Source organism: Hevea brasiliensis, chromosome 2, assembly GCF_030052815.1.
Source record: "Hevea brasiliensis isolate MT/VB/25A 57/8 chromosome 2, ASM3005281v1, whole genome shotgun sequence".
Classification (NCBI taxonomy): Eukaryota; Viridiplantae; Streptophyta; class Magnoliopsida; order Malpighiales; family Euphorbiaceae; genus Hevea; species Hevea brasiliensis.
The window spans coordinates 104,556,887-104,572,617 of NC_079494.1; the positions used below are offsets into that span (position 1 = coordinate 104,556,887).

Here is a 15,731-nt window from a genome sequence, read left to right on the forward strand (position 1 = left end):
CTTGGTGGCCCACCTTCAATTCCACTATTAATTTATTATTAGCACTTTGCACGTCATTTTGTTTTTCATGCTACTTGAAAAAGATTTATGGCTTTTTTTTTTTAATTTATTATGTGGTTTCAACTCAAATTTTTTTACTTCGAAAAAAAAAGGTAAATCTTTACCACTTAAGGGTTACAAATTTGAATTGATTTAATTTAAAATTTGAATTTTTTAAATAATTCTGTTTATTCAATTTTTAATTTATTTAGTATATTTTTAAAAAATTGGAAGAATCAAATTGAATAATTTATTCCTTAATTAAGGCTTTATTTATTTTACATAAAATATTTTTTTACATTTTTTTAGCATTTATGACTCTTACAAAAATAATTAAAAGAAAATATTTTATTAATTAAAAAAAAAATTAAATTATTTTTAAAAAAATGACTTTCTCTTAAAAATGACTTTCCCTTAAAAAAACGTTATTTTAATAATCCCATTAAAAATATAAAAAAAATTCTATATATATATATAAATTTAATATTATAATTAAATAAAAAAACCTTTTAATAAAAATATTTTTTTATAAAATAATTTTCATGAAAAATATTTTTTAAGCTTAAATGTTATTATTTTTAAATTAGAGTAAAAATTAAGAAATATAATTGAAATGGGCATGATATGGGTTCAAAGCTGAAAAAATCTAATGTAAAGCTCACACCAATAAATAGAATCAAATTAATTTTTCAAAATTTTAAATTGAATCAAACCAACTCGATGGATGTTCCCACCTTGTATCTGACACTTCATTATGATTGAGAATATGTTTAGTTTAACGGTAACAATTAAATATGAATGATTCACGATCAATTATGGGCGATGAGGAGTTGGTGATTTTAGAATTGTAAATAAGTATCAAGAGTTTTGATAATTCAATAATTAAAGTAACGTCAAATTATAAAATTACTAATAAAAATATTTATTTTATATATATATATATATATATATATATATATATATGTCATGTAATGAATTTTAGTTATTATATATAATTATTTCCTTAGAAAATAATTTGATTGGTCAACAGTTTAGGAAGCTTAGGAATGCTGGCGTGCCAGATACTGAGTATATCGGTTGTACACTTTTCTAGTTTCTCTCAAACAGTTGTGAAAATCTGATTAGACTGAATATAATTTTTTTAAAATCTCACTTCAAATGAACAATTAAAATAATAAAAAATTGTGGTGATCGTTAAAAATTTAAGTATAAAGCTTGAAAAATAAAAAACAAAGCTGAAAAAAATAAAAAGGTAAATAAAATTAAAGATAAATAGGTTGATGGAGTCTATTGTTATTGATTGAGTGGGTAGGTCTTGAACATTGCATAGCAGAGTATATTTATAGTAGTACCTGACTGATTCTATGAAAATTTTGGAACTAGCACTTGCTTCATGTTGCACGTCCAGTCTATTCCTGTAACTTTTCAGCACTTATTTCTTAACCGCTGATAACTTATCTATGATCTAGTAACTTCTTGTAGTTTGACTAACTTCTTATAACTTTCTTCTAATAATCATCAAGAATAATATCTAATTATTTAATTCAGACATCATAGTTAAATTAATACAATAAAATTAATAAAATTAATTTCACAAACAATCAATTAATCAATCATGAGCCTAAAATAATTAATAAGCTAATTAAATTATTTTTTCTGTAAACAATCGTCTTCTCACATTGATTGGCCAGCAAGGCCATTCTAATGTGGTCATTTAATTATCCTTAAACACTTGAACCTCTCTTGCTTCTCTGTTACCTGAATAATTTTATCGTAACTTTACTTGCAAGCTTGTTTTAAGAATTTAAATTTAAATAAAATTCAATCTTTATAAGTCTTAATTCTAATAGACTTCTATCAAAAGTCTACTCAATCTTTCACTTTCATAAAGCAATTTACTAATATACTTTAATTGCTTTTCTCTTTCCTACGACCCATCTTCTTATTTCTTCTCATTTATTCTCTAATATTCAAAGAAACTCATTATCCACATATCAAAGAGCTTATGATAATTCTTCCTTCTCCAATCACAAACCCATCATGCTCAAGTTTTTTCCTTTGCCTCTTCCTTTCTTCTTTCTTTAGTGCACCACTCTCTCATTATGCGATTTCCTTGCCATTCGGTTATTGTCCGTCGACCACACCACCCGCGGCTTCCATTTTTGCCATTACTTCTTAGATTTCGGCAACCATTACCGATTCTTCTTTGTGAGCATCATCGACTCACACTCCTTAGTGTGATTTTACATCATTTGGTCGACACCCATCACATATATGGTATTCCTCCTCTTTTTTTGATTTCAAGCTTTCTTTTGAATCAATCTTGGCTATAGTAGCCATTTCTTGATAATATGGATACTTGTATTATTTGGTTGTTGTTGATTTATATGAAATTTGAAGATTTGGAAAGAACTATAGGTACTATGAATTTTGTTTCTTCAGAAATGAAATTGGTACCTTTGTACTATCTTGACTCTCTTTATGCACTAAGGGCATGTTACATAACTTATTTGCAGTATGGTTATCTTTAGATTTTCTGCTGTCAATATGTCATCTACTGCACCTGTCACATTTGGTACAACACCTAGCACCTGGTACCACATTGGAATAGCACCTGTCGCTACATCTGCAGTGCATTTGGTACAACACCTAGCATCTCACTTGGTACCAGTGCTGGAGCGACATCTCCTCTAGTGGTTTCCCCCCTGAGTTCCTCTATTCTAGGATTCAATGCTTTTTCTACCCTGAGGGTTTTCTTTCCTCCTAGCTTCCCAGCATCCAGTATTAACCCTTTCTACATAGTAGCTAGAGGTAAGAAATTCTTGTTGTACCTGTTATTCCTGTTTCAATCATTATTGTTGCCTTATGTGTTTCCCTACGAGTTGTGTTATTGCTTTCTTTCCTGAAGATTGGCCTTTATTTTAATATGCCAATTTTCTGTTCCTTCCCAGTAAAAGGGAAACTCAATCAAAATTCTTTTTGACTAGGTACTGTCATTATTTTTACAGGTGCTGCCTCAGGATTCTCTTCGTTTAGTAACTCTTCAAGTGTTAGACCCTCCTCCACTAGTTCATCTATGATAGTAAATGTTCTCTCCTTACTTATAATTTCCTTAGCCGCTTCCCATGTTATTTCTTTAACTCTTCCCTTACTTTATTTCTATAGAACCTAGGCATGGCTAATGCTAGCATTGGACTGCTTCACACTCTTACTGACTTTCTAGGTCCTCTTTTTCCTCTTGGCAAAGTAGATGAGCTGTTAGCTTGGAAGGCTCTGAAAGCTATTTAAAAATCAGGGGAAATAAAATCTTCACTGAGATACACACTTGGGTGAGCTGAGTGGATTGAAGACTTTCTCCCATATGCTCGAGCCTTTAGCAGAAGGTTGGCATTAAGAAGTTCATCTACTTGACTTGCTTTGCTCCTTCATTCTGCCCTAGACTCATCTTAGGTTCTCTTCAGTTTTAGACCCGCACTTGTAACTCCTTTATCTTGCCTATGGGACCCATATCCATCACCTGAAGGGCATCTACATGTTGACAGGTCTACTAGTGATTGGTGATGATGCTCTTAGTTTGATTACAGAGCCTAAGCTGAAATATCAACACAAAGGGAAGTTTACTTCTTATGCTATTTTGATCTCTGCTAGGACAGGTACCACCACTACTGACCACTTTATTTTAATTTGGTGTCTCCTATCTAAGTACCTGTTCCGTCCTGCATTTGGCCAGCCTTCTGTTGAGATCCTTCCTTTGGCTCATTTCATAGCCATATGAGGTGATGATGCTTTGGAGAGTTGATGTGTCCCAACCGCAAGTGCACGGGTCGTTCAAGTAGTATAGAAAAAAGATATCGTTCCCACGAGGAGTTGTGTTAATGATTGAATTTTTGATATAAAATAAAATATGTTAAAAATTGTATTTTAATCAAATTAATAAAAGAAATTTAGGAATTTGAAGCATAAGGTATGAAAATGCAAAACTAAATTTAAACAATGACTAATTTAATAATTCGCAAAATAAAAAATTTGATAATAATGAAAATTAATAAAATGAGATTAAACTAAACACTCAAAAGTAAAATTCCAAGCAATAATTGATGAAAGACGATTCTGGAGTTAAAGGTTCATATTTAAGTCATTTTGGGATTTTTCCTAGCTAGCCCAATCCATGAAATTTATAGGTTTAAAGGAGATTAATTCTAAAATCCTTTGAAAACTCTTTCGAGTGAGACAAAGCGTGCCTTAATTAACTTAATCCTACTTTCGTGGAGTTAAAATTAACCAAGACCCATTAGGTTCTTTAATCAATCAATTAAAACCCTCTTAACCCTTAGTCTATTTCTAAATCTAAGTTAATTAAGTCCAATTTCTTGATTAACTATCACTTGGTTTTCTCCTTTCGGTGCTTCAACCAAGGATTAAGAACATAACTTAATGGGGCCCTTCATTAAGCATGTGAATAAGCACACAAGAAATGGATTAAACCTCATAAATTCATTAAATTGGGACTAACCCAGTTCAAATCCACAAAAATAATTAAATATTACATCCCTTACTCCAGAATCAAAGTAAAACTACTCACTACCCATAATGTTTACAAGATATTCTTAGTTTGTATGGAAATAAAACTTTAATCTAAGCTAGGAAATAAGAAACTAAACACTAGAAATGTAGGAAAAATGTAAGAAAAGAAAGAAATCTCCAAATCTGGTTGGAAATGGTGTGGAAAATGATTGTGTCTCTTCAGCTGCTCCTCTTTCTCCTCTTCCTTTCCTTTTTCTGCTCCTTTTTAGTCTTCCCCCTTCTAAATTGGGAAATGGCACTATTTATAGCATTTTCTGACATGGAGCCCTAAAATGGTGTGTTTGAGGAGGGATTTTCTGAGGGAATCTTCTGCCAGCTCATTAATGAACTCTTTATGGGACTGCATAAGTGGACTGCATAAGTCATGCAGTCCTTTATGCGATTTGGTGTCTGGTTCACTTATGCGAAACTGCATGACTTGGTGCATAGGTTATGCACAATTCCGTGAAAGTGCATAAGGGAGGCGTGAATGTGCATAAGCTATGCAGTCTCCTTATGCACATTTTGGCAGGTATTGGAACAGTGATTTTTCTCCTTATGCAGATCTGCATAGCTTATGCGGCAAGTTATGCACAATTTGGTCAATGCATATTTCAGCTTGAAAACTTGTTTTTGACATCTTTGGCTGTAGAAGTCACTCCTCAATGGCAAAAATTCTCTTCAGTCCTTCAAAAACACCATTTTTTCCTATAAAACAAAGTAAAAATTACAAATTAATGCAAAATTGACAACTATGAAAAACTAACTAAATAACTAATGAAATTGGCTAAAAATGACTAATAATAAAATAAAATGGCTATGAAATTAGACCTAAATGACTATGTAAAATATATGCATCAAATACCTCCAAACTCAAGCTTTTGCTTGTCCTCAAGCAAACTTAAAATTGCAATGCAAATTTTTTTAGGGGTGCCTTATCCAAAGAGCTATGAAAATCAACTATTAAAGTAACTTAACACACCTTTAGCCACACCAACAATCCATATACCCATCCTTCAAAATGCAAAGAATCTAATGCTTATCCAAGCTTTCACCGCTTAGCCATCAAGTCAATTATCATTCAAAATCCCCAAACCAACCAATCAAAAGAGAAAGTTATGCTCAAAAGGAATTCTAGGACAATCAATAGGCAAAATGTCTCTATATAGAATGATGGAATTAAATGAATGAATAGATAATTTTCCAATCCCATAGGCAAATTCCCTATTCCTATCTCCACTAATGTAGCAAGTACTATCAAGAGATCAAAGGTCTTTTTAGGGATGTAATGGGGCCATGGGGTTCAAAAATGAGGCTAAGAAGAAAAATGGGTAAAAAGGATTCAAAGCATGAGAATATTTTCAATTTTGACAACATAAGGTACACTTCTTATTTTATTATATTTTTTTCTTTTTCTCTTTTTTTATATATGGAGGAGAGAAATACACAATGAGAATTGTCAAGTGCTAGCATAGTTTACAAAACACATAAAAATGGAGGGACATTTTGATTCTTTAAACTTGTATTTTGCTTTTTCTTTTGATGATTGTCCCTAAAATTTGCCACCCCCAAACTCATTTCTTTTAATACTTTGGGTGGATTTCTTTCATTTTGAATGACAATGGTGAAAAGCACATATACTAGCACTTTTACAAGGTGACAAGCATTTCTTCTCCCTTTTATTGTTTATTTTCTTTTTTTTTTTTTTGAATATGTACCTAATGTTATAAATAATTATTCTCATGAAAAGGGTTGGAGTGTTTGGTTCATTGGCTAGGTAGTAATAAGGGTTTCAAGAAAAATTAGGGACAAAAAGGCTCAAAAGGGTTTGCAAGGGTCAATTTTAATTAGGAAAAGGGCCAAAGGTTTAAAATGAGAAGGTTTAAATCAAAGAATGCCTAATCATCTCTCTTTTCAAGTACAAGCTGGTATTTCGCCTTGAAAGGTTTAGAAAATTTGTTATAGGATTGGTGAGACATCATTTGACTACCTTATATCCAATAACTCCCTCTAAACACTTCCATCTCCAAATGACTAGTTGGGTGGCTTTTTGGCTAAGAAGATATAGGCAAGGGATAGACACTTCAAAACCTTGCATCTCTTAGGAAACTTTCAATCCACAAACCCAACTAAAGGTAAGTCAAATCACTCTCATAGGCAACTTTTCAATACTCAAGGGATTTGGCAAAAGATTTTAATGCATGATGCATGATTCCTAAAAATGAGTAATGCATTAACTAAATGAAAGAAGTCTAATTGTGTGCAATGTGTACAATTCTAAGTGGTGTATAATGTGTGTGTAAATGTGTAATGTATATGTATGTATGGATGTATATGTAAAATATTTACAATATATGTAAATGGAATGGGATGAGATGCTTCTATACTCAAAATGTGAAAAATGTATGAAAAATGTAAAATGTAGCAAAAATCAAAATGTGCACCCCCAAACTCAAAATTAGACATTGTCCTCAATGTCTCAAGCAGTGCATTATCAAAACTCAAAGCAAATAATAATTACCAGGAATTGTGAAATTTAAGAGCAAAAAGAAAGAGTTACCTGGTATAGAGCAGCTGAGAATTCAAGAGATAATGGGGATGCATAAGAAGCTGGATAGGTTATGCAGAATAAAGTGCTGTCCAGAATAGGTGCATAAGGAGGGTGCATAAGCTGTGCGGTTCTGCATGAGTGCCATAAAGTGCTGCAAATTGACGTGGGGGGAAAAAGGAGTGAACAGGAATATAGGGAGGTGGAGGTGGGAAAATGGTGCCGAAAACAAATTTTGATTTGAACAGGGCATGTGTTAAGGCTGCATAAGTGAAAAGTGAGTGTGCATAACTTATGCACTCTCTTATGCATATTTCGGTGGGTGATAAAAAAGTGTGAAAAACTGATTATGCAAAAGTGCATAGCTTATGCGCTAACTTATGCAAGTTTCAGCTTGTTTTGGATTTCAGAGAAATAGGTCATGCGGAAGTGCATAAGTCATGCACTTTCCTTATGCAGGTCTCGGTAGGTTTTGGCTTTTAGGGAGTGTGGTCATGCAGAAGTGCATAAGCTATGCGCTCTGCTTATGCACCTCTCGGCAGGTTTTGGAATTCAGAGTTTTTGGTCATGCGGAAGTGCATAAGCTATGCGCTCTCCTTATGCAGATTTCGGCAGAGAGAGAAAATGCAAGATTTGAAGTCATGCAGAAGTGCATAAGTTATGCACTCCCCTTATGCAGATTTCGGTGGAGAGAGAAAATGCAGGATTTGAAGTCATACAAATGTGCATAAGTTATGCATCCTGCTTATGCAAGTTTCGGTAGATATGAAATTTGACAAAAATGTGGCTATGCAGAGTTGCATAAGCTATGCACTCTCCTTATGCAGTTTGCAACAGGGGTGAAAATGGCAAGAATTGTGGTTATGCAGGATTGCATAAGCTATGCAGTTACTTATGCACAATCCAACAAGATGGAGAGAACAATTAAAAATGATTTGCAAGTGTGAAAAATACCCTAGAATGAAGAAATATAATTCTATGAAGCATAAATCATGAGAAATTGTCATAAAAAACACATCAATATATACAAAGTCCATCAAAATTACATCACACAAGCTTGTAAAAATGAATTCTGCATAAAAGCCTTTGTGAACTAAGCCATTTTGACTCAAATTCTGCAAATCAATATTTAACACATTAAAACTTAATAAAATTTGCATAAAGTTGCATTTTTCCATAAATGAGAAATGACTCCCCATGTTAAGCCAAGAAAATGCAGCATATCCACCTTGAATCTCACAATCCAATTAAGCTCAAAACTACAAAAATGACCACCTTACCACCACATAAACATGATAAGCACAAATACTTAAAAATTACACACCCAACCTCACCAAGAACATAAGTCATCTGCTGCAGACCCCCCTCTTTGCTGCAGAATGTCATTTTTTTTTTCTCTCTGCATAAACCAGGTAGCAGACCTGCACAGGTTATGCAGCAAAAATCAATCAATTTTGGGAGAGTTTAAGGACAAAATTTTCAGGTTAAGAATCACTCCAGCAGTTCACCAGCCTTCCTCCATTGAAATACATCTAAAAGGGACAAGATTCAACAATGTCAAAAATTGAATTTGGGGAGATTTAAGATAAAAACAAAAGCTATGTAAATAAAAGTAAATCAACAAAAGTAAAATAAAAGAACTTGGGGTGCCTCCCAAGAGCGCTAATTTATAGTCCTTAGCTGGACTTTTGTCATTTTTCATGGTGGCTGGAATTGGAATTTATTGCCTCTGTTCCCAATAGGTGCTTCAATGAATCTATACTTTATTTTCTTTCCATCACATGAGAAGATCCTTGTTGCTTTGTCTAAAAATCCGACCATTTCTTTCTTGACAACTTTTGGTGCATCTTTTTCTTTGAGAGATGGTTGCTTTACTTCACTTTTCTCCACTTGCTCAACTTGAAAGATTGGTGCCATAGGACAAGGTGGATTACTATTCAAATGTTGTGCAAATGCAGCCTCTTTTGGATTTTCATCATTGATACTCCATTTATGGATAAGACTACTTTTAAGAGAAGCCTTCGGATAGCTCTTTCTAAAGTGCTCTTTTACTAACTCATCAACTATATCAATTCTCAAACAAGAGTCTACATCTTCATGTTGCTTCTTCTTATCATTGCCAATGTTGAAGACTAAATGATCATCTCCGACTCTGAGAGTAAGCTTTTCACCTTTCACGTCAATCAAAGCACCAGCTGTAGCTAGGAAAGGCCTCCCCAAAATGATTGGGATATTAGAATCCTCTTCCATGTCCAAGATGACAAAGTCAACAGGTATGTAGAATTTCCCAACCTTTAGAGGCACATTCTCCAAAATCCCTTCAGGATACTTAATTGATCTGTCAGCTAATTGAAGAGAAATGTGGGTCGGCTTAAGATCTCCCATGTTGAGCTTCTCATAGATGGAGAGCGGCATAAGGCTTACACTAGCCCCTAAATCACATAAAGCTTTTATAGAACATGATTCCCCAATGTGGCATGGAATTGAAAAACTCCCTGGATCCTTGAGCTTTGGAGGAAGTTTCCTTTGGAGGATAGCACTGCATTCCTCAATTAAGGCTACAGTCTCATAATCTTCAAGTCTTCTTTTATTTGAGAGAATTTCTTTCAAAAACTTAGCATAAGAAGGCATTTGGGAAAGAGCATCAATAAAAGGCACATCTATATATAGCTTCTTTAAAACCTCTAAGAACTTCCCAAATTGCTAATCAATCTTGGCTTTTTGAAATCTCTATGGAAAGGGAAGCTGTGGCTTGTAAGGCTCTGGAGGTATATATTTCTCTTCTTTTTCTCCAACCTCCTCTTTACCTTTTCTTGCACTCCCTTTTTCACTCTTTTGTTTTTCATCTCTCTCAACATCTTTCTCATTTTCTCTCTTCTCAACTTTTTCACTCTTCTCAGTATGCACTACTTTACCACTCCTCAGTGTGATGGCATGACATTGCTCCCTTGGATTTTCTGTTTGACTAGTAAGTTTCCCCATAGAATTGGTACTTGATGAGCTTGCCTGTTGTGCAATCTGATTTTCCAGCATCCTATTGTGTGTTTGCATTTGTTCCAGCCTTGCTTTCATCTCTCTCAACTCTTCATCACGCTTAGTTTGATTTGCAAGAATTTGTTGTAATAAAGCCTCTGTGGTGGAACTTTGTTCTTGCTGTTTTGGTAGAGGTGCAGGATTTGCATTCTTTTGCTGAAAACTAGGTGGTGGTTGCCAAGGTTGTTGGTATTGATGCCCTTGTTGTTGTGGTGGAAAGTTCTGAGTTAAAGCTTGAGTTTGCTGATTCCCCCATGAAAAATTTGGATGATTCCTCCAAGCATATGAAGGATAATCTACTCCACAGCTCATTGTTCCTTCTGCATAAGTAACTTGTTGAGAATTCCCAGAGCATGATGATGAACTGACTAGCATACTTAAATCCTCCATTTTCTTAGCAAGGACATTAGTGAGTGCATCAAATTTGGCATTGATCATGTTGAATGATCAAGCTCATACATTCCAGCAGCTTGCCTCTTTTGAGTTGGAGCTGGTCCTCTTGGACTACTCCAAAGATGAGTATTCTTTGCTATTTTCTCTAACAACTCATAAGCTTCATCTTCATGCTTAATGATGAATTCCCCTCCTGTTTTAGGTTCAATGATTCCTCTGATAGCAGGAGTGACATTTGTGTAAAAATTCTGGTTTATCATCCATTTAGGAATGGCATAATGTGGACATTGTCTCTCCAACTCCTTCCATCTCATCCATGACTCATAAAGAGTCTCATCTTCTCTTGGTCTAAAAGCAATCATTTGATTCCTCAACTCTTGAGTTTTTCCAGGTGGAAAGTATTGGGCAAGAAATGCATCAGTGAGTTGCTCCCAATTTGTAATCGAGTTGTGAGGTAAAGAATCAAGCCAATCCAATGCTCTATCTTTCAAAGAGAATGGAAACAATTTTAGCCTTGCTGCATCATCAGATACTCCTGGTTGCTTTTGCATGTCACAGATCATAACAAACTTCTTAAGATGAGTATGAGGATTTTCTGAAGGATGACCTCCGAATTAAGAATTCTGAATCATTTGTAGTACTCCAAAATCCATCTTATAACTATTTGCATCAATTCTTGGTCTTGCTATACTCTCTCTTAAATCATCAAAATGAGGAAATGCGTGATCCATCATACTTCCCTTAGGCACATTAGCATTTACAACTTCTTCACCATGAGCTGCATTTTCATTGTTTCGATTATTTCTAGCATTACCACCACCAATTCTGATTCTTTCATCAGCCATGTCTGCTTCTAATTCAGTTTCTCTCAAAGCTTCTTTTCTTTTTCTGGTTTCTTTCTTGTTGGCTTTACAAAATTTCTCAATTTCAGGATTAAACAATAAGGATGTGTCACTTGTGCTTCTAGCTCTTCTCATAAAAGATTAAGGGTACCTGAAAAAGAACAAACAAACACAAAATGAAAAGATAACAAAGATAAAACTATAAATAACTAAAATAATCAAGAATTCAATCTTAAACAAACAACTCCCCGGCAACGGCGCCAAAAACTTGATGTGTTCCAACCGCAAGTGCACGGGTCGTTCAAGTAGTACAGAAAAAGATATCGTTCCCACGAGGAGTTGTGTTAATGATTGAATTTTTGATATAAAATAAAATATGTTAAAAATTGTATTTTAATCAAATTAATAAAAGAAATTTAGGAATTTGAAGCATAAGGTATGAAAATGCAAAACTAAATTTAAACAATGACTAATTTAATAATTCACAAAATAAAAAATTTGATAATAATGAAAATTAATAAAATGAGATTAAACTAAACACTCAAAAGTAAAATTCCAAGCAATAATTGATGAAAGACGATTCTGGAGTTAAGGGTTCATATTTAAGTCATTTTGGGATTTTTCCTAGCTAGCCCAATCCATGAAATTTATGGGTTTAAAGGAGATTAATTCTAAAATCCTTTGAAAACTCTTTCGAGTGAGACAAAACGTGCCTTAATTAACTTAATCCTACTTTCGTGGAGTTAAAATTAATCAAGACCCATTAGGTTCTTTAATCAATCTATTAAAACCCTCTTAACCCTTAGTCTATTTCTAAATCTAAGTTAATTAAGTCCAATTTCTTGATTAACTATCACTTGGTTTTCTCCTTTCGGTGCTTCAACCAAGGATTAAGAACATAACTTAATGGGGCCCTTCATTAAGCATGTGAATAAGCACACAAGAAATGGATTAAACCTCATAAATTCATTAAATTGGGACTAACCCAGTTCAAATCCACAAAAATAATTAAATATTACATCCCTTACTCCAGAATCAAAGTAAAACTACTCACTACCCATAATGTTTACAAGATATTCTTAGTTTGTATGGAAATAAAACTTTAATGTAAGCTAGGAAATAAGAAACTAAACACTAGAAATGTAGGAAAAATGTAAGAAAAGAAAGAAATCTCCAAATCTGGTTGGAAATGGTGTGGAAAATGATTGTGTCTCTTCAGCTGCTCCTCTTTCTCCTCTTCCTTTCCTTTTTCTGCTCCTTTTTAGTCTTCCCCCTTCTAAAATGGGAAATGGGACTATTTATAGCATTTTCTGACATGGAGCCCTAAAATGGTGTGTTTGAGGAGGGATTTTCTGAGGGAATCTTCTGCCAGCTCATTAATGAACTCTTTATGGGACTGCATAAGTGGACTGCATAAGTCATGCAGTCCCTTATGTAGTTTTCGGCTGGTTTCTGGTTCACTTATGCGAAACTGCACGACTTGGTGCATAGGTTATGCACAATTCCGTGAAAGTGCATAAGGGAGGCGTGAATGTGCATAAGCTATGCAGTCTCCTTATGCACATTTCGGCAGGTATTGGAACAGTGATTTTTCTCTTTATGCAGATCTGCATAGCTTATGCGGCAAGTTATGCACAATTTGGTCAATGCATATTTCAGCTTGAAAACTTGTTTTTGACATCTTTGGCTGTAGAAGTCACTCCTCAATGGCAAAAATTCTCTTCAGTCCTTCAAAAACACCATTTTTCCTACAAAACAAAATAAAAATTACAAATTAATGCAAAATTGACAACTATGAAAAACTAACTAAATAACTAATGAAATTGGCTAAAAATGACTAATAATAAAATAAAATGGCTATGAAATTAGACTTAAATGACTATGCAAAATGTATGCATCAAGAGTATGCTTTTTGGCTGCATTTATCAGGCACTGGCTCAAATGACTCTCAATGCTCCCTTGAGTAAGTGAATGGGAGTTTTAGGGTGGTCTAGTTGTGGCTTTTCTCCTATTTCCCTCAGCTGTCAAGTTCTCCTCTAGCTCTTTTGATGAAGATCTTTGGGTCTTAAGTTATGTCCACTGCTTGCGATTGGAGTATTGATTAAGTGCTACAGTTCTTCCTCAACCTATCTCTTAGAGGCTATGATGACTTTACACCATTCAACTCTTCAGAGGATCTTGCTCTACTTCAGTTAACCAGTGGTTAAACTGGAGTGATGTGCCTTCTAGTGAGACCGCTATTCGCACTTGGTTCTCTTTTACTACTGTGAGGCCTTCACATACTGGCACTACCTTTGGTACTCTGCTAGGAGTGGCTCACCTAGGGTTAGAGCCGTATATGCCTTCTCTCTAGTCTTGACAGTTTAGTTTGATTTAGGGCATCCCATCACCCGCACCTTCCTGTAACCCGGTCTATATGACTAGAGCTTCTTTTCCTCAGGACCAAATCATTTTCTACTCTTACAATGAATCCAGGCTCTATGAGATAGTTCAGTTGTTTTTGGTGCAGTTCAGTTGTGTTTGGTGCCTTCCCCTACCTTTATTGCTCTTGCCTTCCATAGTTGGTGGACTTGTAGGTTTTAAGAGTTTGTAAAAGCTCAGATTATACCAGGTAACTCTTTCACTTTATTTCTGTTTCTTTTATACGTATTCACTTCTAACTTGCTGTCTTTTATAGGTGCTTCACTTGTTTCTCGACTCGTCCATGAGCAAAAGTTGGCCCCTTTACAACTTTCTCCTCCTGCCAAGAAAGTAAAGTCCACTGCACCATGTTTTAGTTCTAAGGTTCAGAGTACTTCACCTTCTATTGCTAGATTGAAGAAAGATCTTCCTATCTCCATTATTTCGAGGCACTTAGGCCATATGACTCTAAGGACTAAAGGTCCTAAGACCTCTACCTTGAATCCCATTGTGATTCCTGCTGCCTCGGACTCTGATTGCGTTGATTTTTCTAAGGACACTTCCACCACGGATATCTCTTCTTCCTAGGATGCTATTTCTAATGATGGTGGAAGGATTACTGCCCCTACCCTTGATCAGAGAGATGACATTGAGGTAGTAAAATAGGCTAATTCTATAGATGATGTGCAGTTTACTTCTCTTTCTGTGGTTTGTGACTTCACCCTGTATGCATTACTATTCCATCTCACTGCACTAACTTCCACTTTTCATGCAGGTACCAAATCCTCAGGTCGTAATGACTTCTATTGACCCTACCACTACTTCTACCTCAGTACCGACTGATGAGCCTGATGCTATTGTTGCACTAGCTACTCCTGTATCTCCACTAATCAGTTTTCATACTATACCTGATCCCTTGTCATCCCTGGATCTCTCTTTCTTCATCAATCTTAACGTTGATTCTACCAGTTCTCCCCTTAGACCCTTGGCATCTGTTGTTAATGCGGCCAAGAAAAGACTGAGGCTTCTGCTCACTTTAGAGATTGGTGGCCTTTTTGGGGATCGGCAAGGTATGATATTATCTTTTCTTTCTACTTTAGCAGCTTCTAAGCCATCTGGGTAGTTTTGTGACTTCCAAGCTTAGCTGTTTGATTTGTTCTTGAGCACTTGTATAGGATGAAGATAGCTGAATCTCTAACGAAGGAGATTTAAGAGTTTTTGTCTTAGAAGAGTAGTCTTCGCTTGCTGGTGGATCAGGCCAATTTCAGGTGAGCTTGGCTCAAAAGAAAAAAGAGGAGATTACTGCATTGGATAAGTGGTTACTTAAGCTATTGGCTAAGATTGCCCAGGTAAAGGCCCAGAGGCCTCACTGTTGGATCAGGTTGCAGAGATACAAGTTGACTACACCCAAAGTGTCAGGAAGATAGATGCTGAAGGCAAACTTCTGAAGGCGGCACTTCCTCAGATGGAGCTTTAGATTCAGAGTAGTCGTAGGTGCCTCAACTTCCTTTCTTCCGGCAGCAACCATTGGTCATTTATCCAAACAGCTCTTTTGTCCCTATTTTAGATCTAATTTGAGATTCATGCTTTTATGGGATGTAGTAAAGTATATTATATGACAGTTGTTTGACAGTTTTTTATGAACATTTAGCCACATTTATATCAGTGGTCGACAGGCCCTCTTTTACATAGCTGTTTTAACTTTACATGTGTGAATACCTCGAAAACATTACCATATGTTGACTTTATGTATTCTAGTGCTTACAATAATCTTAAAGAAAGCCATGGGGTTGGCCAGGTCGGGCCACAGGTTCGGCCAGGTGGGGTCGTAGGTTCGGCCTTAGCTTTCCTCCTTTGGCTACTCTTGCATTTCCCACATAGTGGGAAAATATTTTTTCAAGTACTTACTGTTA

At 35.2% G+C, this 15,731-nt stretch overlaps 2 long non-coding RNA genes across 2 annotated transcripts; both read left to right on the forward strand.

Annotated features, from left to right (window-relative positions):
- The first annotated feature begins 1,986 nt into the window (after positions 1-1,986).
- On the forward strand, positions 1,987-3,826 carry LOC131170603 (uncharacterized). The gene is made up of 3 exons (XR_009141399.1): positions 1,987-2,316; positions 2,556-2,850; positions 3,048-3,826. It is a non-coding gene; the product is annotated as an uncharacterized LOC131170603 (long non-coding RNA).
- Positions 3,827-13,325: 9,499 nt separating this feature from the next.
- On the forward strand, positions 13,326-15,481 carry LOC131170607 (uncharacterized). Its single transcript, XR_009141400.1, has 4 exons — positions 13,326-14,029; positions 14,096-14,472; positions 14,594-14,888; positions 14,994-15,481. It is a non-coding gene; the product is annotated as an uncharacterized LOC131170607 (long non-coding RNA).
- The last annotated feature ends 250 nt before the right edge of the window (positions 15,482-15,731 follow it).